The sequence below is a fragment of the Eulemur rufifrons genome, chromosome 15 (assembly GCF_041146395.1).
Source record: "Eulemur rufifrons isolate Redbay chromosome 15, OSU_ERuf_1, whole genome shotgun sequence".
In the NCBI taxonomy this organism is placed as follows: Eukaryota; Metazoa; Chordata; class Mammalia; order Primates; family Lemuridae; genus Eulemur; species Eulemur rufifrons.
The window spans coordinates 14700122-14724931 of record NC_090997.1 but is presented as its reverse complement, the minus strand read 5'-3'; the positions used below and the strand labels follow the sequence as shown (position 1 = coordinate 14724931).

The 24810-nt window shown below is 39.5% G+C and overlaps 1 protein-coding gene and 1 non-coding gene across 2 annotated transcripts in view; one reads left to right on the top strand and one right to left on the bottom strand.

Moving 5' to 3' along the window:
- The window catches only part of CLIC5 (chloride intracellular channel 5), a 155465-nt gene that overhangs the window by 32158 nt on the left and 98497 nt on the right, over positions 1 to 24810 (top strand). The window lies entirely within an intron of this gene.
- On the bottom strand, positions 23538 to 23641 carry LOC138396153 (U6 spliceosomal RNA). Its single transcript, XR_011235626.1, has one exon. It is a non-coding gene; the product is annotated as a U6 spliceosomal RNA (small nuclear RNA).

Below are 24810 nucleotides of genomic sequence, written 5' to 3'. Positions count from 1 at the left end.
GTCTTTTTCTTGTGTTGCCTGGACTGTACTCTGAAGTGGATCCTAACCTTAGGCTCTTCTCAGTGCTGCGATCATCCTCCAGCCTTGCGGTGACTTTCTCTACCTCGTATTTGCAAAATAAAACGCGAACCTAGCACATTGGGAGTTTGCCTTATTTGGTTTGGCAGCACAAAAGTTCCAAAATTAGTTTAACTGCCGTACCTCTACCACCTCTACCCTAAGTCCAGCCCTATCTCATTTCCTACACATTGCAAGTATTTGAGAATATGGCGGTTAAGCAAATGGAGACATTAATCTGGTTTTACAATCTAGTTCCCTACATACCAGGTGTGTGATTCTGGGCCAGCTTCTTAAAACTTCTTCACTTTTCTCATCTAGAAAACGGGGATAAAATGGTATATACCTTATAAGGCTATAGGAAAGAGTAAATGAACCACTGTATACAAAGTACCTAGCACAGCACGTGGCACACAGAAGGTGCTCATTAAATGTAAGCCATCATCAGCAACTCTGTTGGTGCTAATGAGGCAAAGTCATTGAGTGTGGCTTTTGAGTGATCTAGGAAGGGTCACAAGGTAAAAAGCCCTGTAAATTATACAGTTCCTAAAATACATCCCTGCCTGTTAGCACCTTTGTCCCTTAGAAACAAAACCATGTATGCAAGAGAGAATGTGCATCCAGAAGTGTGTGTCTCGGTCTTTCTGTTTGGTGAATATTGTGTCCTACCTGCTGGGAGAGGCAGGTGGTGGAGCAGAGAGGGTCTGGGTGTCTGAGGTCTGGACTCTAGCATTGTCTCTATTACTAATGGGTAGCAGAGAGACCTCGCCCAGGTGCCCCAAATCCCTGGGCTTCTGCATCCTCACCTGGCAAATAGAAACCTAGACTCAGTACTCTCATGTGCCCTGGGGCTGGGGTATATTCAATCTATGTTTTGTTTAACGCATAGTCCGTATTTTGTTTGTGATATATCTACTACTTCCCTCCTTTTTTTTGTTCTTTCCATTTTCTCATGGAGAGGACATGACAGAAATGAGAACAAACAGGAAAACAGCGCCCTCTGGAGGTCCGTGTTGATGATGTGTCCGGATAATCACACCTGGCTGAGGAGAGGATCCCAAGGCCTGCCTGCTCCGCCTCTTAAGTGGGCCATAGAATGTTGTTTCTATCTTGATGGGAATTTAAATGAATTTATTTTGAAAAATTAAAAAATGCTAAGAAAAAATCCAGCCAAAAACAATAACAAAAAACAGAATTTGAGGTACAGAAACACAAGTCATGTAGGAAATTATTGAAAAAAAATTTAAGTCCAACGTGGTGACCCATTATCTATTTCAAAAATAAGTTTAACATGTAAGGCAGAAGTACAGCTTTTTTTTTTTTTTTTTTTTGAGACAGAGTCTCCCTCTGTTGCCCGGGCTAGAGTGCCGTGGCATCATCATAGCTCACAGCAACCTCAAACTCCTGGGCTCAAAGGATCCTCCTGCCTCAGCCTCCTAAGTAGCTGGGACTACAGGCATGCACCACGATGCCTGGCTAATCTTTTCTGTATATTTTTAGTTGTCCAGATAATTTCTTTCTATTTTTAGTAGAAACAGGGTCTCGCTCTTGCTAAGGCTGGTCTTGAACTCCTGACCTCGAACGATCCACCCACCTCGGCCTCCCGGAGTGCTAGGATTACAGACGTGAGCCACCGCGCCCGGCCAGTACAGCCTTTTTAATGCTTTCATTGAGATAGTTAAGAAAATGTTCAGACTATTTAAGCAAGGTAAACTTGAGTGCCTTCATAATTCAATATTTTAATTTTTAAAAATAGGAGAGTTTTTTTGAAAGTCTATTTTAGTTTATATTTTTGGGTTTAGTATTCTCCTCCTGACATGAGACAAACATCAGTAAAGGAGAACATTATTCTCTCCTAGACAACAGAGTCATAGAAAGTCACAAATCACCTGGTCTAATCCTCCCATTATGTAGGTAATGAAACCAGTAACCCAGTGCTTTTGTTTCTAATTGGGAGGTCTTGGTCATGGCAGTAATAATATTAAATTCAAATAATAACAAACATTAACTAACTCAGTGCTAAGCCTTCTGCCATGTCTTACCTGGAGCACCTCTTTTAATCCTTGCAACAAACAGTAAGTTAGTTACTGCTGTTACTCCCATTTTGCATCTGCAGAAATGCAGGCATAGAGAAGTTAAGCAACTGCTCTAAAATTCAAAATCCTCGATCAAACACACAGCTATTAATAAAGCGTGGCAAGGCTAGGATCCACATCTCTCTGACTCCAAAGCTCATTCTCCGAACTGCCAGCGCCTACACTTACTTACTCCATGTCCTTGGTGCTTTAAAATGTTCTTGTTCACATTTCTTTTGTTGCTTTTGAGACTGAACATTTTTCCATGTGGTGATGTATTGTCTACATTTCCTGTGTGTAGGCCCTCCATTTATTTCCTATGATTTCGTTTTGAATAAAAGCTGAATATTGACCTTAAATAATGAGATCCATTCTCAAGACTTGTGGGCTTTTTGAATAAACCACAAACCTAACTCCACATCCATACTAACATGTATATACTTAGATTGATGCCACTGGGTTTTTTAGGACCTCTGACTTTTTGGTTTTGAAACAAAAAAAAAACTTTTGTTTTTGAAAGTTCCTCCTAAGCATTGAGAGGATAAAGGGAGGAACAAAGAACTGGGAAGGTGACTAAAATATAAGTCATATATGGACTCCAAGGAAAGAGTGGGAGGTGGCCTGTCTCAATATTGGTCAGTTAGGGGCCAGTTACTTGGGCTGAGGTATAGCTTGAAGTTCAACCATCACCCTTCATGAGTTAATGGGCCCATTGAAAAAGCATCTATAAAAGAAAAAAGCATAATTCATATGAAACCTTTATTAAACTCTATGCAACTATATTAATAATTATATTTTCTTCCATTCTTTGATAAAGCAAACAAATGCACACTACCTAAACATATAATTTTGTGTGTTCTAACACAGGTTTTTCCATATGCATATTTTCTCATGTTTCACTTTGAATAGCTACATGATATTATTCCATCATCTTGATGTATCATTATTTGCTTAGTCATTTCCCTATTGTTGAGGGTTTTGGATTGTTCCCAGTTATAAATAACACTCTATACTATTTCCAGACCATTTTTAATTTAGCAGATTTTTTTTCTGATATATATTCCCAAGAGTTTAATTTCTGTGTCAAAGTGTCCAACATATTATATCTTTAGCTAGATTGCTTTCTAGAAAGACTAAAAAATAAATTGCAAGTGCAAAAACATTGAGTTTTTATAATAGCATTCCGTTTTTCTGATTTATCTACCATGACTAGTATATATCATTTTAGCTTTTTTTTTAACCACAATACTATTGCCATTACCACAGCGTCACAACCACTGTCACCACCATCTCCTTCACCAACAAAGCCAAAACCAACACCATTACTATCATCAGCTACCATCACCATCAACACCACTACCAACAACATTATCATCCCCCACCACCATCATCAACTACACAAGCACCACCACAACACCACCATCACCTTCGTCACTTCATCACTATCACCTTTATCAATGCAACCCCCACCCCCACCACCATCACTATCACCACCACCGTCACCAACACCATCACCATCACCATCATTCCCTACCATCTCCATCAGCAAACTCACCACCACCAATGCCACTACCATTACTTTCACCACCACTTCCGTCACCATGATTTCTTACCATCACCACCACCTTTCCCACCACCTTTTCCACTACCAGTCCTCATCTGCCACCATTACTATCACCTTCACCACCACCTCCATTAACAGCACCATCACCATGGTCAGCTAATACCATCATCATTAACACCACCACCACCAAAACCAGTACCACCAATAGCATTACCTTCACCAACAATCCCAACTTATACAATTGTCATCATATGCTACCATCACCATCATCTTCACTACCATCACCATCATCTTCACTACCACCACCATCATCTTCACTACCACCACCATGATAATCATCACCATCACCTTCACCACCACCAACATCAGCACCAATGCCAACATAACTATCTTCCACCACCACTACTACTTGCCATTAATGGAAACATTTAGTATGTGACAAATACTGTATGAATGTTTTACTCACACTAATCTTTTTACCCTCACAATAACCCTTCAAGCTATTAATATAATAGTTGTATGTTACTGATTAGAAAACTGATGCCAGAGGTTAGGACCCTTGATCAAAGACACAGCTAAAGTGTGGCAAGGCTAGGATCCATATCTCTCTGACTCCAAAGCTCATTCTCCGAACTGCCAGCGCCTACACTTACTTACTTCATGTCCTGTGGTGCTTTAAAATGCTCTTGTTCACATTTCTTTTGTTTCTTTTGAGACTGAACATTTTTCCATGTGGTGATGTATTGTCTACATTTCCTGTGTGTAGGCCCTCCATTTATTTCCTATGATTTCGTTTTGAATAAAAGCTGAATATTGACCTTAAATAATTAGATCAATTCTCTTTTCATTTCTTATAGTAAAGCTTTCCCTTTGACATTTATAACATATAATTGTCTAATTTCCGTACTTTTTAAAATCCCTTTTTTTAGGTTAACATATCTATTTTATATCTAATTATATCTTAGGGAATCAGAAATGTTTCTTCTTTAATTGGAAGGAATATGCCTATTTTATTCTATTTTTCTTTTTATATTCAATATTTTGCTTTGACCAAAATTTATTACAGTATATAATATGAAGTGTGAATCTCCTGCTGTCCCTGTACTATGACCTGATTGTCCTCATGCATGAAATAATGATTACTTGTTTAGTATGGTCTTTTTTCATGTAGTAAGTTCTTATTATAGTTTGAATCTACTTTTGCAATATCTATTCTATCCCCAATTTTTTCCTGCTTTTAACCCAATACCATGAAGTTTTGGTCATTGTCATATGTTTTAAAATCTAGAAGATAAATCCTATAACAATCCCTTTAGGAAAAAAAAATTGTGTTTTTTTGTGTTATTTTGGAGGAATCTTAAAATCAGTGTTTCAGATTTTATAAAATATACTATGGAGGCTTTAATTGTTACCATATAAACAGAGAGTTTTGTTGTCTTAAGAATATTTGCCTTTCTATCCATGAATAAGGTATAATTCTCAATTTATTCATAGTATTCTCTTTTTTCTATAAGGTTTTATTCTTTCAAAATAATTTTCTCATTTTGAGCTAAAGTATTATCTAAGCACTTAATGATATTTTTATCACCAGAGTATATAGATTTTATAGCATTGTAAAATTATTCACCATCTTAGTGTCAGGATATAAGTAATTTTAGTGAATTTATCTTTTACCAATTCATCAGCTTTTGCTATAACTGCAAAATCTAGGAAAATAAATAGTTCAAATGCTATAACAGTTTTCTCTGTCACTTGAAACGATATTCAAATTAGTAAAAAACTATGACATCTTTAAAGCTAAAACATTTCAGAAAGGTAAGCCAGTCTGGGAAAGAGAGTGCTAGAGAGAGAGTCTCCTGACATGTGGATATTCATTAATGTAAACTAAGTTTGGCCAAGCCCATTAGAACTGAATTTTTGTAAAACTCATGTGAAATGGAGTTTTGATGCCACTAAACTTCTCTTTCTCCAAGCTCTCTCCCTTTCTTTTTCTCTCGTTTTCCATTGTCTAGGATTCCTGTGTGTTGACTTTGGCAGAGAGTAGCAGTGAAGATGAGGGTGTGAGGTGGAAAAGGACCCCAGAGAAGAGTCTCTGAGAAGTCAACTCAATGCAGGCCTTGGTTGGCCCGTTCTCCCAGAGATAGAGCACTGCCCTGGGTACCAATGGGATCCTGGGATGAGGACCCACCTGGGTGAGCAGCATCTCTCTGAAAGGCAGAGTCATTAAATTTGGAGGCTAGACTTTGCAGTTCTAGCAAAAGTCAATGAATTCAACGTTCATTCATTTATTCAACAAATATTATTAAGCCATGCAGTCCACTAACTACATGCAAAACGTCTATCTGTGCTTTATTTTTTTAATCGATGAAAGTGAAGGGGGAGAAAATGAAGGCATAGGATCAGGTGAGCTCCTGGGTTCCTTCCACTAGAGAATTAGCATATCTAATATTGAAGAATGGCTGCCCTAGGGACTGGGCCACCCAGCATTAGTATTAGTAAATGAGTCCCATGAATACAGTAAGTCCAGATCCCAACCTCTTGCCCTGAGGCTCATTGTCACTGGCTTAATCTTCTCAGTGCAACTTCAGTATCTTCCACCCACTCAGCAAACTGCCTGTTGGTGAATCCCTGTCTGGAATCAAGCCCCAATCCTTCCTGCGATTCTCCAGTTACGTGTCACTCAGCCATTACCATATCCCTGGTACACACCCAACATGGGTAAGAACTGTTCAGCAGACCAAGGGAGCCCCTTGACATTGGTGCCATTCTTTAGAGCAGCAGTCCCCAACCTTTTTGGCTGCAGGAACCGGTTTCATGGAAGACAATTTTTCCACACATGGTGGGGGCAGGGTGAATGGGGAGGTAGTTTCAGGATGATTCAAGCACATTACATTTATTGTGCACTTTATTTCTATTATTATTGCATTGTCACTTGCCACTGACTGATGGGGTTTTGATACGAGTCTGCAAGCAATTGATTTATTATGGTCTCTGTACAGTCAAACCTCTCTGCTAATGATAATCTAAATTTCGAACTGCTCTCCAGCGCTTGCATCATCACCTCTGCTCCACCTCAGATCATCAGGCATTAGATTCTCATAAGGAGTGCACGGCCTAGATCCCTTGCACGCACAATTTACAGTAGGGTTCAGGTTCCTATGAGAATCTAATGCCAGCTGATCTGACAGGGGGCAGAGCTCAGGCAGTGATACGACTGACCAATGGGGAGTGGCTGTAAATACAGGTGAAGCTTCTCTCACCTCCTGCTGTGCAGCCTGGTTCCTAACAGGCCACTGACCCCTACGGGTCTGTGGCCCAGGGGTTGGGCACGGCAGCTTTAGATGGTCCATTCACTTATTTGTTTTCTCATTGCTTTGTTCTTTCATTAATTTCTTACTGAGCACAGTCCACGTGCCCCCACTCTCAGGCCTTTCTGCCCAATAACACAACTGAATCAATTTGTCCTTTCAAGCTGACCATGCATGCCATTCAGTGGATAAACTGTGACGAAAAAATTGTACTTTTGATTTTTGAACTAAATCAAGGTTTGAATGTTCATCTACAAAAAAGAAAAAACTCTTTATGATGTTGCGAGTAAAGGGGGAAAAATTAGTAAGTCATTCACCAACCAGAATGTTGGTGAATATTCACCAGCCAGAATGATGTGATGTCATTCTTATGATGGAGGTCCATAATATCGGCAAAAAAACATTAATACCTGAGATTGAATATGGGTTGTTAAACTAAGAATGGAAAAAAATTGGGAGCAGAGATGTTTTTCTTGCTTGTTCTTCTCCAGTAATCTTAAAATCAATGTTTTGGCTTTTCTAGAATACAGTATGGAGACTTTAATTGTTATTTTAAATTTTTGAGTAAGAGGATGGACAGAGAATTTGGAAGGCAAGGAGTCCCAAGATTAAGACTATCACAAAACACATAAGGTTTGTAAACCATGAACCCTTGGTAATTCACTACTGAAACACTCGATATTCTAAAATGCCACAACAACCATCAGAAATACTGAACATGTTTCCAGCACTGTGCATACGCTCTGAAAAAAATGAAATGAAATATAAGATGTCATCCCTAGTCTCAAAGATATTGCAGTCTGGTTGGGGAGATAAGGTTTATGAATGAAAGGAAAACTGATAACAAAACATAGTTTGGGATTAAGCAAAAAGGGTAAAATAAATAAATTTCCAAATGACAGACAGTTGCCAAGTGAAACAATAGGAGTGATCCAAGTTTGAAAAATCACTATAAGCTTCAGGATCAGAGAAGGCTTCCGAGTGAGGTAGAATTTGAGCATTTGAAGACAAGGAAGACATGCGTGAGACCACTTGGGTGGGGAGGAGTTATTGAAAACCAACTCTGGCTGCGACACAGCCCTGGGTCTGCTTGGTGCCCCAGTCAAAACAACTGGCCATTAGAGGAAGCTGAGTAATTGCACAAATGATTAGTTACTTCAGCCCAAATGACCAAAGTGAGAGCCCCAGGGGAGATGCAGATGGTGCCCATGCTGGATGTAAGTTTCTCCTAGTTCTTCAGACACAGTTCAGGGAGATTCAATATCCAGAGGCAAAGAAACCAAAAGAATAGTAGAGATGGAGGCTCTGATAAGGAATTGCAGGCAGAGTTATGTCATTTAAAAGGAATTGAGGCATCGGAAAAGTGCCAGGTAGTCATTAAACAATACATCCTGTTAAACAATACATCCTGAAACGAATGACTACACCTGTCATTTAATCGAAATGCCTTTTACTTGAAGAAAAATAGTTTTTGCTCCCTTAACTTCTTTTTACTTCTTCTACTATTACTCAGTAGGCTTGAAATTTTCTGCTACTTTTTAAGAAAGACAATACAAAACAGTGAAAGGGAAGTGGCTGTTAGGAGCCAAGACACCTGAGGTCCCGGCCTGGTTTTTGAAACTTGAGACACGTCCCTTAAACTTTCTAGATCTGCTTCTTCCCCAAGGTGATGGCAATATCACCTACGCTAATTATCCTGCAGATAACAGAAGTCAGATAATATGGATAAACATTTTTAATGTGTTGGGCACCTTATTTTGAATCCAGTACTTTCATATTCCTTATGTCATTTAATGCTGAGGACAATAATTCCGATTAAATATTAGTAGCCCTATTTATCGATAAGGAAGCTATGACTTGGAGAAGTCCAATGGTTTGCCCAAAGCCACAAAGCTATTGCAACCCCAGTTCTCCATATTGCCTTTAATGCCCAACTGATGCAGTTTGAGCCCACGCCCTGCGTGCCTGCTCTGTCCTCAATCCAGGGGCTCCTTTTGCTTTGAGAAGGTTTGAGACGGAAAACTGAAAGAGTGCAGTGCCTGTGATGGGATGTTGTCAGTCTGTGTCAAGCTCCCAGGGAACGGTGCAGTGCAGCTACCACAGAAAACAGAGATGGGTTACGGGATCCGCCAGTGTGCCCAAGGCCTGAGCTGCAACCTTTCCATTTGTACGCACAGTATGTTCAACGTCTCAGCCTGAAGCACCTCTACTGGGATCATTCCCCAGCTCAGGGATACCGGGAGGTATCAGTTTTGACTTCTGTCTGCAGGGTTAAAAAGACATTCTCACAAGCAATGCTCTGAACTTTGGCTGCAAATTATTATAGAATCAATTGAGAAGTTTTCAAAATAGTCCTGGTGTCCAGGCACCACCCCAGACTGACAAAGTCAGAATTTATGGCCATGGGAGATGGGAATAAATATTTTTTTTTTTTTTTTACCATTTCTGTTTTTAATTCTGTTTATGTGGTGAATCACATTTCTTTTTTTTTATTATTATTTTTTTTATTATTTCTTGTACAATGATATGAAATAATATGGGAAATATTCATGATAAATTATTAAGTGAACAATGCAAGTTAAAAACAACAGTTTCATATTTTTTTTCCCCACCCTCCCCTTTCCCGAGTCAGCACCTTCAAGTGTTACCACTCCCCAAACGGTGCGCAATGCACTCATTGTGTAGGCATACCCCCATCCCCTCCCCCACCCCCCACCTCAGTCTGATGTCCAATTGGTGTCGTTCCCAGATTTGTATTTAGGTGATGATCAGGGAAACCAATTTTCTGGTGAGTACATGTGATGCTTGTTTTTCCATTCTTGGGATACTTCACTTAATATAATGGGTTCCAACTCTCTCCAGGAGAACCATAGAGATGTCGTATCTTCATCATTCCTTATAGCTGAGTAATATTCCATGGTATACATATACCACAGCTTACTAATCCAATCATGTATTGATGGGCATTTGGGTTGTTTCCACATCTTTGCTATTGTGAATTGTGCTGCTATAAACATTCGGGTACATGTGTCTTTGTTACAGAATGACCTTTTTTCCTTTGGGTATATGCCCAGTAATGGGATTGCTGGGTCAAATGGCAGGTCTACTTGAATCTGTTTAAGATACCTCCATAATGCTTTCCACAGGGGTTGCACTAGTTTGCAGTCCCACCAGCAGTGTATTAGTGTTCCTGTCTCTCCACACCCATGCCAACATGTGTTGTTTTGGGTTTTTTTGATAAAGGCCAGGGAATAAATATTTTGATAGCCCCAAGTTAGAGAACCATTGCTCCCATCAAACAGAGGAAGGGTCTCACCAGAGCAAATCTGAGCTTTCCATATTTTAAGACCCAGACTCTGGTAACAGGGAGAAGCTACTCTGGCATCATTTCAAACAGCATCTTTGTGTTTGTTTTGTTTGTGTTATATCAACATGTGGTAAGTTCCTGGGATTCTACCCTAGGTCTTCTTATTCCGGAATACTCTTGTTGGCTTTAAAAAAATAACCTCTTGTATTAACATATCATTTTATGGCCATCTATTGTGCTTACTCTTGAAAGTGGTTCTCCAGATGTCATTTAAGGATCAAATGTTGATTTTCTTAGAAGTTCATTCTTGTGTAATAGAGAGATAGGCTGGAGGTGAGCGGTCATGTGAGCACAGGAAAGACAATGCAGGAAAGACTCTCCCATACACAGAGATAAACCCACAGGAAAATTCATCTATGGATAGAAACTTAATTTTACAAAGTGATGTCAGTCTCCCACCTGTTGGTATATCTTCTCTCTTCTCTGCATGGGGTTTCTTTGAGGCTCTCAGAATCAGGGGAACCAAGGCAGGTCTTCTTAAGTGACTCTGGTATAGACTGTCCTCGGAAAAGTCTACTTCCCAGCCCCTCACTTGCAAGGCAGGCCTTTGTCATCAACGTCTTCTCCCCACGAGGCCCTTTAAGATGCAGGTACAACCAGCTTGGGAGGCTCACCAAGTTTCTCTCTGCTGTGGACAGTGTGAAAATAAAGGCAGTAGGAGCGGCTTAGTATTTGCTTACTGAGTGAATGAGAGGAGAGTTCTGAATCCAGGGACGAGGCCATAGAAGAAGGAATTGGCTTCCCAAAGACAAATGTGGTTGAGTTCACACAGAGGAGGTAGCGCACATATCCCAAGGGAGTGCGGAGGGCGCTGGGCAGTGTGTAGCTGAGAAGCCTAGGCATTGCCCCAAAACTTAATTAGAACTCTTGAGTTCTTGTAAAAATAATTCAAATGGTATAAAAATATTTAAAGTAAAATCTGAAATGTTCCCTCTTCCCAATTTCACTATTTTGAAATAACCACTATTTATAATTTAATGTGTAGCCTCCCAAACTCTCTCTCTCTTCCACAATTTGATTTTTTTCATTTAACAGTATATCACAAACATCTTTCTATATCACTCCATATGTGTTCTTTCTGTCATATTCTTCATTATGTGCATGCACCAAAATGTACCCTAGTGATCTCCTACCAATGGACATTTAGTTCGTTTCCAGTTTGTCCTTATCTCAAACAATGATGCAATGAACATCTTTGAACATACATTTTTGCTCACTTAAGAGATTCTTATCAGTGGAATGTCCTGTTGGGACATCACAGGGCCCAGATTTGTCTTCAACTTGGATAGATAATCAGCCCACTAAAAAGACTGTACCAATATATACTTCCTATTCACATGGCAAACTTGCCGAGAATTTTTATTACAAGTCTTTTAAACATTTTACCAATTAAATAATGAGAAAATCTCTCACTAGTGCAACTTCAGTTTCTTAGCTAAGTGGCATGCTTTGTCATATTTTATTAGGCTGCACATTCCTTTTTCCGTGAACTAACTGTCCCTGTCTTTTACCCAGAGTCAAGGCTCACCTGGGTGTTTTCACACATTGTGTTTTCTCATTTTCACTGTGACACCTGTTGGCACACAGCAAATAGTCACAGCCATGGAAAACAAATTCCACAGAGAGGTTAGGGGCGAGAGAGCCATTTTCTACTTTATCAAGGTATCAGATCCAGTAACTTATTATTAAAAAGCACTGCTTATATTATTTAGTGTGAAAGACCTTCAAGAACTGGAGCAACCTCTCTGCAAAGCACATTCATGGGAATAAAATAGGATCTTAGCAAGTATTTGTGGAACACAAGTGAATGTAGGCATAGAGACTGATGCAGACATATACCACGTGCCTGGCTCTGTGCTAGGTGTAAGGAAACAAAGATAAGAAACATCATTCCTGCTTTCTAAAAGCTTGAAGATTTGGGGGGGCTTGGGATATATAAAATGAGAATTTCAATGCAAAAAGTGATTAACAGAGGGAGAATTAGATATCTCCTGTACTTGAAGATCTTAGCTCTAGAGGGCAACAGATACATAAACAAATAACTTCCGTGTACTAGAACAAGAGTAGAGGTGTGTACAGGTGCTATGGGGGCATGAGTGTTAAGGAAGAGGAAGAGGCAGGCGGGTGAGAAAACATGGGGAATGTGTTTCAAGAATCATGAGCAAACACATGGAGGTAGGAAACAGCAGGGTGTATATGTAGGAAATCGAACTCTTTGGGAATTCCCAGAGCCTGAGGCCAGAGTCTGAGGCCAGAGGAGGCCAGCTGGGCAGATGGGGAGGGAGAAGTTAGGGAGCAGGCCCCAACCCAGCACACCATGCTGGGAAGCATGTTCCACGCTGACCACTGAAGGGTTTGAGCAAGGCCTGGTGTGACCTGACGTGTGCTGTAGATGGCACGCTCCAGCTACCAGGGGAAGGATGGATATGAGGGACAAGAGAGAGAGTGCAGCTGGGAAGGTTCTATGATTGCTCGGGGATAAGGCTATGCAGTTGCAGTAACAAGGATGAAGAGTGGAGAGATTTCAGCACAGGGACTTGGTGGCTAATTGGATTTGGGATGATACTGAGATTAAACAGACATATGGGCTTCATTTCTCCTTTCAGTGACTAGATAGATGATGATGTCACTGGCTGAGAAAGAAAACGCAGGATTAGGAGAGGATTTGAGGAAGAAGATTGTTAGTGCAGTATTTTGGAAATGTTGACTATGATGTACTCAGCAGACAGTCCTATGCTAGCAAGAGGCTCTCAGGGGATGAAGGCATGAGTTCAGGATGGCACTAGATTTCAAGGCAGAGGCCTGTGGGAGCCTCCCCAGTAACTCCCTCATTCATAGCCAGGCTTAACTCCTGGGGTAAGTTCATGGTCCCTTTGGGGCCCAGCACAACTGCAGATCTGGAATGAAGTTTTGGCCTGGACTCTTGAAGCCCTTTTGATCCTTAACAGGAGCAGAGGAAGGCCAGCCATGCAGCTCCTTACTGTTGAATGAGAAAGAGCTACTTGTTGGTCAGTCGCTGAAGTTTCCTTCCCCAGACAGAGATCAATTCTGCAGCCCAGTAGCAGTTTGCTTGTGGTGAAAGGAAGATCGGGGTTCGCTGGTACAGGCTGCACCGTCAAAGCCAAGAGTACTCTTCTTTGTGACTCAATGGGCTCCCCTGAGCAGCAAGATGGGGCAGAGGGGTTCTCATAGTGCTCACCTGTCACCACGTCAGCATGAATTAGAAATCTTGTTAAACGTTTGTCAGTTTGAATGACCCAGGGCCCAGTTTTAGGGGAGACAACATACAGGATAAGCTTCAAGACACATCAGAACGTTACAGAGCCAGTCCTAGCTCTGCCACTTTCTAGTGCAGGGCACTTGGACAAGTTATTTGTTTACTTCTCCCAGTCTCCCAATCTTGTTAAAATGGAGGTAATAAGAAAAATATCTGTTCTCCTACCTCTTAGGACTGCTGTTATGTTAAGAATAATTTTGGAAGTCCCACGCAAATGTTGCTATTGTTTGAAGATGCCTGCAGAGAGCCTGCACTTAGAAGGCCTCAGTACACAGTTGTCAAATGAACGGGCCGTGAGCGACACCCATTCCTTTGCCCACTCATTCAACAAGGGCTCCTTGCACCTGCTGTGTGAGGAACTGTGCTTACTGCCAGGGTTACAAAAAGAGAATGGATGCCATGAAAAGCCATGGAGAAAACGTAAATAGATCTCACTAAGTGAAACAAACCAGTCTGAAAGGGCTATATGTGGTATGATTCCAACTACATGACCTTCTGGAAAAGGCAAAACTATGGGGATGGTAAACAGGTCAGTGATTGTGAGGGGCTGGGGATACGGAGGAATGAATAGGTGGAGCATGGGGGATTTTTTATGGCAGTGAAAATATTCTGTATGATACTATAATGGTAGATACCTGTCATTATTATAAATTTGTTGGCCAGGTATTGTGACTCTCACCTGTAATCCCAGTACTTTGGGAGGCCAAGGTAGGAGGATAGCTTGAGGCCAGGAGTTCGAGACCAGCTTGGGCAACATAGTGAAACTCTGTGTCTACAAAAATTTTTTTAAAAATTAGCTGGGCATGGTAGTGCATGCGTGTAGTCCCAGCTACTCAGAAGGCTGAGGTAGGAGGATCCTTTGAGCCCGGGAATTCAAGGTTGCAGTGAGCTATGGTCACGCCACTGCACCCCAAAGCAAGACCTGGTCTCTAAAAAAAATAAATAGATTTGTCCAAAACTATAGAATGCATAATTCCAAGAATAAATGTAAACTATCTAATGTAAGCTATGGACTAATGTAAACTGTGGGTGATAATGTGTCAATGTAGGTTCATCAGTGCCTATAAATGTATCACTCTAGGGGATGTTGGTAGCAATGGGGGGGTGAAGGTGCATGTGTTGGGCAGGGAGTGTCTTGGAAATCTTTGTACCGTCTCCTCAGTTTTACTCTGAATCTAAAATTGCTCTAAAAATAGTCTAATCAAAATAGAGAAAGAGAGGAGGAGAGAGAACGGAATTTGTATACCTTAGAGGTGCCTATAGCTTTACTGGAGGAGAGAGGACTGGAAACAGATCCTCAAATAGTGATGAATGGGAGGTATAATCACGCATGCACAGTGTAAGCGAGCTCCTTCTCCTCTTATTGTTTCAATATTTTATCTTCACGTGTGACAGGTGCATGCAGAGGGTCAGTACTGTTTATGTTCAGATAGGACCCCCTTATCTTTTATTCACTGCAGGGCACATGGCCACCCAGTGGTGAGTGGCTCCGAGCACCTGGGGCCTCGCAGAAAGGGGCGAGGGGTGCCGCATGGTGGGCATTCACAGGTTCCAGCACGCAGCATCTCTGCGACCAGCTGGGAAGGAGCAGCGGAGGAGTTGCTGTTGACTGATGAACTCAGCCAGGCCACTTTGGCGTGGCTGTTTTGCATGCCTCTGACCTTTAATTTGATGACTTCCCGCAAGGAGCCGGTGCCTATGAGTAAGGCAGAGCTTAGGTCAGCATTTTGACCCTTTGCGCCTTTCACTGGGAGGCTTCATTAAGGATATTAAGTCTGGTGTCCACTGATGCAATCGCCCTGTGCTGTGTTAATGAGAGATGAATGACTGGGTCTATACTTAGCTTTATTCATCTTGGGACTTAATTTTATAAGAGAGGAAAAAGTAACATTGGTTGGGTTCATGAGATGGCAAAAGAGCAAGGCAAGAAAGAATTAATTTCAATGTAATTCAATAAACTTCAATGCAATGTTTTTTAAACATAATATCATTCAGATAAAATATCAGCCTTTGAGAGAGGTTTCTCGCATCCTCCTCAAGCCTGGTGTAGTGACAGCCAATGAGCAAAACCAAGTGTGAGGAATGTTGAGATGAAAAACATATATTGCAAAGGTGGCTTAGAGCAATGTTTATCTTTTGTACCCAGGGGTGCATTGCAAACCTTTACAAAGTGCTTTTAAATGAAGAAATTATGAATAGTTACAGGGCAATACAGAACTTCTTTGCTCTGAGTAATTTGCTTGTGGGCAGGGCCCGGGTCTTATTCACAGATTTATCCTCAGCATCGAGCACAGCACCCAGCCCAGATCAGCTGCCCAGGAAATGTTTGTTGCATTTAATGAAATTGAGATATTTGGAGCACTTTCTGCCTTCTCCTTGGAAGAAGGAAATTGAAGCAATTAAAAGTAATGCTCTCTGATTTTCTGTCCACCAAGTTTTGTGGTGGTAGGAGTAATCTTCCCGACAGATCATAAAAGATTGCGCAGTTGGGGAAAGTATATGACACAAATAGAATCAAAGCTACTTCCTTGAATACAGATTAAAGAGAACCACTTATTACAGTGCTGCAGAGATAAATTTTCTCTGTATCTGCCTCACTATGACCAAATAATAACACATAGAAATGTTTTATTCTATTTCTCTGAGATCCTAAATGCGAGAGAGATGTATATACAAGGAAATATATGGAAAGGAGAAAGAAAAAGACTTAAATACAGACATCTTCCTAGAATTCTAGGGGAAGACTTTTACATTGCCCCATCTTCAGGACAGATTATTTAAATAATAGTAATAAAGATTTGACTTAGATCAACTCTGTCCATCTCCAAGAAAGTATTTGTAATTTTCTCAATCACATTCTATGCCTTTCAGGAAATAATTTCTCATGCAGCTCAAAGAGCTCATGCTATGACAAGCAGACAGCTAAGTGAAGATGAAAGTCATCCAGTAGTCCATTCTTTACCTGGGAGCATTTCTTTTTGGACGATTCAGCAGCCAATCTTCAGCCATCATTTCCAGACTGAGCCTTTACTATTTTTATTTATTTCCTTTACTATTTGTTGAAACACATTGATGAAAAATTAATAGTAATTAGTACTCATTTATTGAGGTCATTAAAAGCAGATTTTTGGGAGTCCTACAACCTGGGATTCAAATCCCAGCTCTATAGCTCTCTAGCTTACTGAGTAATCTGTATGTATCAGCTGCTTCAACTGCAAAATGGGGTAACAATAGTAGCTATCTCACACATAGCGTTGCAGCAAGGCATTATGTGAGATGGTTCTTGTAAAATGCTTTGCTCTCTGCCTGCCTTATATACCTTTGGGGAAAAAATAACACTTTTATTCTTTGTTTATGGGTTAGTCATTGTGTTGGGTGCATTATACATATTCATAAATAATATTACTTAACTTTACACAAACTCCAGAGTAAGTCCTATTATCCTCACTTTACAGATAAAGGAACTGAGGCTCAGAGAGGTTAGATGGCAGGATTACAGGGTTAGAAATCTTTGAATTTGGAATTTCTGGATCTTAGTCTAGTGCTTTTTAAATTACATTGTAAGATATTATCTCTGTTGAAAAAAATCAGTTCATGGAGACATTGCTTTATGATTTTTATTATTTTATTCTGTAGCTAGCTTTAATAACCTTAAACCTATGCATATAGCCTTTCTCTGGAATTCTGTCAATTTTCTGAACATACTTTTACTTTCATTTTGTATCACAGCGCAAGAGCCTGCAATGATTATACAGTGCTTTTATGAAGATCTGGAACTCTAAAAATAACATTTTTTTATTCATCACAGGATGTGGTCGCCTTTTAAAAGTGTATCACTGTGTCATTGACTCATGTCCACCTTATAACATTCCTGAGGTCTTTTGCTGTCACATGGACCATCTCTTGCCCATAACCCTCAATGTTAAGTTCTAAATGATGAGGATATAAATCTCCAGTTGCAAACATCAGAAAATGCAACTCAAGATGATCTGATCCAAAGAAGGATTTTACCGGCCATCAGGACAGGAAATTCCAGGGACATCAAATTTTAGGCACCAAGAAACCCAGTCGCTCAGACAACACATTAGAACTTGGGGTTCCTCTCTCCATATTTTGGCCCTTGTTTTTTCTCTGTTGGCTGTACTGTCAGGCTCTTAGAGGTGGTGAGACAGTATAAATAGCTGTAAGATCACATCCTAGTATAAGTCCAGCAGAAGGAAAAATGGCCTCTTAAACACATTTCTGACAAAAGCCCCAGAATTTTAATCTCATTGGATCCAAGCTGATCACATGTCCATTTTCAACCAATCACGGTGACCAGAGGTTGCAGTGCTCTGATTGGCCAACATGAGTCACCTGTCCACCCCTGAAGCTCCACTAAAACCTAATGGACTCAGAATGGAGAAAGTGTAGATCCCTAAGGAAAATTGGGAGACCCTTTAGTGAAAGGGCAAATGGATTCCAATTGCTAATGATTATAAGAACTGTTTACATGTCCTTTCAGAACTTTAATCTGTTCAGCCGTGGGCATTTGCTCACTTCCCTCAAAACATTCTGCTTTCTACTCCCACCAGTATAGATGCTGGCTTCCTATTCCCCATGTTCCACACCTTGCTTCCCAAGGGCTCTTTTTAACACCATGCCCTTTTTTGAGTTATTAAAGACCATCTCCCATCAGTTGGTGAGATGGGCCTATTGCCCAAAAAAAAAATCAGAAGTGTAGATCAAAGTAATACTAGTCAACAGTTGTGGGGTTTTTTGGAATTTTGCTACATGTATTTATCTTGGAATCTGTCCAGAATTTTTTTTATGCATTTGTGTAATAGTTGTATCTTTTATGTGATCTTGCCAGAGCTAAAGTAGGCGCTTGTTCATTAAGTGAGGACAATCACCAGAGCAGTAAATCCTGCCAAAAATGCATGGTGATGCAACAGAACATGACCTCAGATCACTTTCTCCTGTTTTGCCTCCCATAATTTCCTTTTTCTAGGGCTCGGTCTATGTTTTGTTGTTGCTGTTGTTGTTTTCGGTTCATCTCTAGGTGTCTCTTAGTTTAAGCAAAGTAAAGGAGGATTCTAGGATCCCTAAGCCTAGCCATTCCTTATCCAAGACCAGTAATTCATTAATTCCGACAATTCAATAAGCAATTTTTAAATCTCTAGTAGCATCCCAACCTCCTCCAGCCCCATCCTATGTGACACACACAGTAAAGCATGATGGATAATAGTATGGGCTTTAACCATGAAGAGACCTGGGTCAGAGTACCAGCTCTGATATTTGTAACTACCCATGTGACCTTGGACAAGTTACTTAAACTCTTTAAGTCTTTGTTTCCTCATTCATGAAATGGGACTAATAGCACAGCCTCATTGGGTTATTATGGGCGTGAAGTGAGATGATAAGGGATTGAGAGTTCCCAGCATATGGTGGGTTTCTGGTAAATGTTAACTATCATTATTATTTTATTGCTTAACTCTTTCATATGTTTTAATTCAAAATTAGAATCTTTATAAAAACTCCACACTGTGATGTCTATTTCACTGATGTAAGAGCAAAATCCCAAAGAAAGGAGGCTGCGAATAAAAGAGATGCCAGTTATTCCTTCATTCATTGATTCCATCAACAAGTATTTATTGAGCATGTACACTGTACTCGCCATATTATCAGTTTGTTTACAAGTGTGTAGCAAAGGACCATTGCAATCTGTGAGTCATGCCAAAGAAGCATGAAACTGGATTCCTGTCCTCAAGAAGCTTCCACTCTTCTGGGAAAGACATAACTGAATCTATGGAGGAAAAATGCAGGAATGAAGACTGCTCATCATCAGAAGGTGATGTGCATGCCCTCAGAGAGTTCTAGAAAGAGCATGAGCAGTGTCTGGCACACAGAAGACATCCCCAAAACACTGGTTGAAGAAATGGGTAGTGGGTGAATCAGTGGGATGAATGAGTGACGGTTGTTGACAAAGACTCTGGGCTTCAGTCCAGCTCACTCCCAGGCGTTTCCCTTTGCTAAACACCAGTAGGCAGACTGCTGTGGGGACAAAGATTGCTGGTAATATTGGGCACGCCCAAGGGCACCTTAGTTTATAATGGAATAGATAGAACTAGCAACCCAGCCCCATCCTCCTTACAGCTCAATCTGTGACCTCATGTGGTATGACCTCATGGGGTGTGACCTCTCCAGGACTTACCTCCCTCATCTACACCCACTTGTTCCTCCCACAGAGACACCACGTGACTGGTGCTTCTGCAGCTGTCATCAAAATCTGCCAGTTTAAACCTCAAGTCCCTGGGATTGTCTGAGAGATACTCTGCAGAGAATATAAGGGTAGGACAACCTAGGTGAACTCCCATAGAAATAGCTGCTCCTCTGGCCAAAGTGAGTGGCTTCAACTAAGTACCATTAGGTACATAAAAGTTGGGACTTATAACTAATGACATGCTTGTGCTCTGGTACTGGATAGAGTGAGCGTTTCTGGAAACTCTCCACAAAAGCATCATCATTGTTTTACAGTACTGCTCCTCTCATCACAGACACACATGATAATAAGTAAAGTCCCAAAGTGTTATATACTGTATGGTTTCATTTACATGACATTCTAGAAAATAAAATTTTCTAAATATGCTGATTTTGTTTTGTTTTTATTTTAATGAAGCTTTGTTCTATTTTATTGATTGTCTTAATTAGGAGCACTAGGTCTAATAGAATAAAGATTTGTTTTCTTTTCTTTTTGAGACAGAGTCTCTCTCGCTCTGTTGCCTGGGCTATAGTACTGTGGTGTCAGCCTAGCTCACAGCAACCTCAAACTCCTGGGCTTAAGCGATCCTCCTGCCTCAGCCTCCTGAGTAGCTGGGACTACAGGTACTCACCACCATGCCTGGCTAATTTTTCTATTTTTGATAGAGACGGGGTCTCACTATTGCTCATGCTGGTCTCAAACTCCTGAGCTCAAGTGATCCTCCCACCTCGGCCTCCCAGAGTGCTAGGGTCATAGGAGTGAGCCACTGGGCCTGGCCAAGATTTGTTTTCTATTTTTGCAGTTAATGGTAAGATGAGTTCTGATTTTAGGGATGTGAAGGAAAGAATGTGTGGAAAGAGCATGTGGAAATAGAACCTGGTGGCTTTACCTTTTTTGAAATTATTTAAGCATTTTGAATTACATGTTTTAAATTACATACAGAAAATTCACTCTTTTGGTATGCAGTTCTGTATGTTTCAACACATACTGAGATGTGTGTAACCATCACTACAAACAGGATACAAAGTAGTTCTGTCATCTGACAAAATTCCCTTGTGCCGCTTCTTTGTAGTCAAACCCTCCCCTACCTCAATCCCTCACAGCCACTGATTGCTCCATTCCTATATTTTATTTTCTAGAATGTCATGTAAATGAAACTTTACAGTATATAGCCTTTTGAGACTTTACTTATTATCATGCATTTGAGATCTGTGTTCTACACTATTAATAGTGCATTCCTTCTTATTGCTAAGTGACATATCAATGTAGGAATTGTATCACATTTTACTTATTTACCCACTGAAGGACATTTAGGTTGTTTCCAGTCTAGAGTAATTATGAATAATGACGCTATAAACATTTATGTACCAAGTTTTCGTGTGAACATAAGTTTCATTTCTCTAGGATAATACCCAGGAGATGGTAAATGGGCCATATAGTTAAGTGTATGTTTGACTTTATTTGAAAATGCCAAACCATTGCCCAGAAAGACTGTACAATTTTGCATTCCTACCAGCATGTGAGAGTTCAGTAGCTCTGCATTCTTGCCAGCACATGGGATTTTCATGAGTGCATGTTTTAACCATTCTAATAGGTGTATTATGTAGATTTATATATATATTTTTTTTAATTTGCATTTTTTTACTGAAGACTGTTGAGAACATTTTCATGTGTTTATTTGCCATTAGTAGGTCTTCTTTAGTAAAGTGTCTGTTCAGATATTTTGCCATTTTTTTTTTTAAGTTGGGTTGTTTGGTTTTTTGAGGGGTTGTGAAAATTCCTTACAAATCCTAGATACAAATCCTTTATTTCTTCCTCTTCTGATTTCTAAAAGCGATTGTATAGAATTGATGTAATTTTTTCTTAAATGTTTGGTAGAATTCATTAATGAAGGCATCTGGGCCTGCAGTTTTCTTTTCTGGGAGGGTTTTCAGCTATGAATTTAATATCTTTAATAGACACAGGATTATTCAGGTTATCTACTTCTTTTTGAGTGAGTTTTGTCAGTTTGTGCCTTCCAAGACTTGGTTCATTTTATCCAAGTGGTCTTATTTATGTTCAGAGAGTTGTTTGTAGTATTCCCTTAATTTTTTTATGTCTGTGGAATTTGTAGTGATATCCCATTGCTCATACCTCATATTGGTAACATATATCTTCTCTCTTTTTCTCTTGATAAATCTAGCTAAAAGTTTATAATTTTATTGATCTGTTTAAAAACAGCTTCTGATATTACTGATTTTTCTCCATTGTTTTATATTTTCTTCAGTTTCACTAATTTCTGTTCTTATATTTATTATTTTATTCTTTCTGCTTGCTTTGGGTTTAGCTAGCTGTTCTCTTTCTAGTTCCCTAAGGTAGAAGCTTAGATTATTGATTTGAACCTTTGTTCTTTTCTAAAATAAGTGTTTCATGTATAAATTTCTCTATAGACACAGCTTTAGCTGCATCCCACAAATTTTGATATGTTGTATGTTCATTTGCATTCAGTTCAAAATGTTTCCTAATTATCCTTGAGACTTCTTTGTTGATCAGTGAATTTCTTAAAAGTGTGTTGCTTAATTTCTAAATATTTAGAGGTTTTCTGGATATCTTCCTGTTATTGATCTAACTGATGCCATTATGGTCCGGGAACACACTTTGAATGATTTCATTCTTTTAAATTTAATAAGGTTTGTTCTGTAACTCTGAATGTGGTCTGTTTTGATGAATGTTCCATGTACACATGAAAATAAAGTATATTTTGTTGTTTGAGGGGGATATTCCATGAGTGCTAATTAGGTCAAGTTGATTGACAGTGCTGTTTAGGTCTTCTATATTCTTGCTGATTTTTTGTCTACTTGTGCTATCATCACTAAGAAACAAGAACTGAAGTCTCTAACTATAATTATGTATTTGTTTCTTTCTGTTTTAAGTTCCATTAGCTTTTTCTTCATCTATATTGAAGCTCTGTTATTAGGTATATACACATTTATGGTTGTTGTATCTTCTTAGTGAGTTGACCCTTTCATTATTATGTAATATCCCCCTGTATCCCTGATAATTTCCTTATTCTGAAGTCTATTTTGTCTGATATTAATGCAGTTACTAGCTTCTTTTTTTTTTTTTACTAGTGTTTGCATGATAGGGTTAGTTTTGCCATTCTTTTAATTTATCAGTAACACTGTGTTTGAAGTGAATTCTGTAATAGCATATAGTTGGATCTTGAGGCTTTTAAATCCAATCCAACAATCTCCAGCTTTTAATTGATGTGTTTAGACAATTTATATTTAGTTCCAGTATTGATATGGTTGTATTTAGGTGTACCAATTTTATTATTAGTTTTCTATTAAGTATTTGTTTTCTTTTTTCCCCTTTTCCTGCCTTTTAGATTATTTGAATATTTCTTGCCATTCCATTTTAATTTATTTATTAGCTTTTTTAATATGTCACTTTGTATAACTTAGTTGTTTCTTTAGGGGTTACAATATACATACCTATTTTTTCTCAGTCTACTTAGAGTTAATAGTTTGCCATTTCAAGTGAACTAGATAAACCTTACCACTATATAAATCCCTTTCCTCTTTGCCCTTTATATTACAGTTGTCATATTACTGAATTTAAAAATGTAAAAAATCCTATCAGATGTAATTTTTGCTTTCAACAGTCATACAAAAATATGAATGTTACACAGATTTGCATATCATCCCTTCATTGGAGCCATGCTAATTTTTCTGTATGGTTTGAATTTTAGTGTATGTGCTGCCAACATGAACAATAAATAGGTATTTGAAGTGCTTTCCTGGTAAAGATTTTTTGAAACTTGCTCCAAGTTTGCGAAACTATGGGATGAAATTAGAAGCACAATGTTTTTCTCTGACCAAAGCTAAAATTGATGCTAACCAATTATGCTTTGACATTACAAAGCACAAAATGAAGTGTTTTGTTTTGTTTTGTTTTTTGAGACAGAGTCTCACTCTGTCGCCCAGGGTAGAGTGCCATGGCATCAGCCCAGCTCACAGCAACCTCAAACTCCTGGACTCAAGGGGTCCTCCTGCCTCAGCCTCCCGAGTAGCTGGGACTACAGGCATGCGACATCATGCCCGGCTAATTTTTTCTATATATATTTTTAGTTGGCCAGTTAATTTCTTTCTATTTTTAGCAGAGATGGGGTCTCGCTCTTGCTCAGGCTGGTCTCGAACTCCTGACCTTGAGGGATCCACCCGCCTCGACCTCCCAGAGTGCTAGGATTATAGGCATGAGCCACCATGCCCGGCCTCCTCTTACCTTGAACTAAGGCATAATATAAAATTAAAAACTGGAAATACTCATAGAAATAGCTCATGACCAAAGATGACTTTTTTTTTTTACAATATGAAGATTTATAATATCAAAACTATTGGTTATCTGAGATTTATAATATCTGAAGGTTTATAATATCAAAACTATTGATAATTATACCAAATGAGAGGTATTCTAGAAATTGTGATTAAAAGGGAACCGTCCCAGTTTCCAAAAAGCAGTAGATATTTGGAGATGATAAAATGAAAGTTAACCCTGCCAGGTTTGGGATTAAGGAAAGGGAGGTCATACCACACATTCTTTAAAGCGTAGTCAAATAAAATGGGCTAAAACGTGTGTAAAATATTTTTCATTTAAAGAAACAAACAATAGAAACCCCTCAAAGGCATTTTATGTGTATAATATTATTTACTTCTGCCACATTGCTATTAAAATATTGTCCCCACTCCAGTGCAGGAATGTGATGAGTCTGTGCATCATGCAGTGAAGGCACCAGTCTCACTCTGTAACCTTGGTCCTCCCTAGAGTATGTAGTCATTGGCTCGGAATGTACAGCTGTGAAGGTGACTGTTTCTCTCAAGGATTCGGTGATGTAAGCCTGAAACCAAGGAGGAGGAGAGCAATTAAACCTCACCTTGACTGA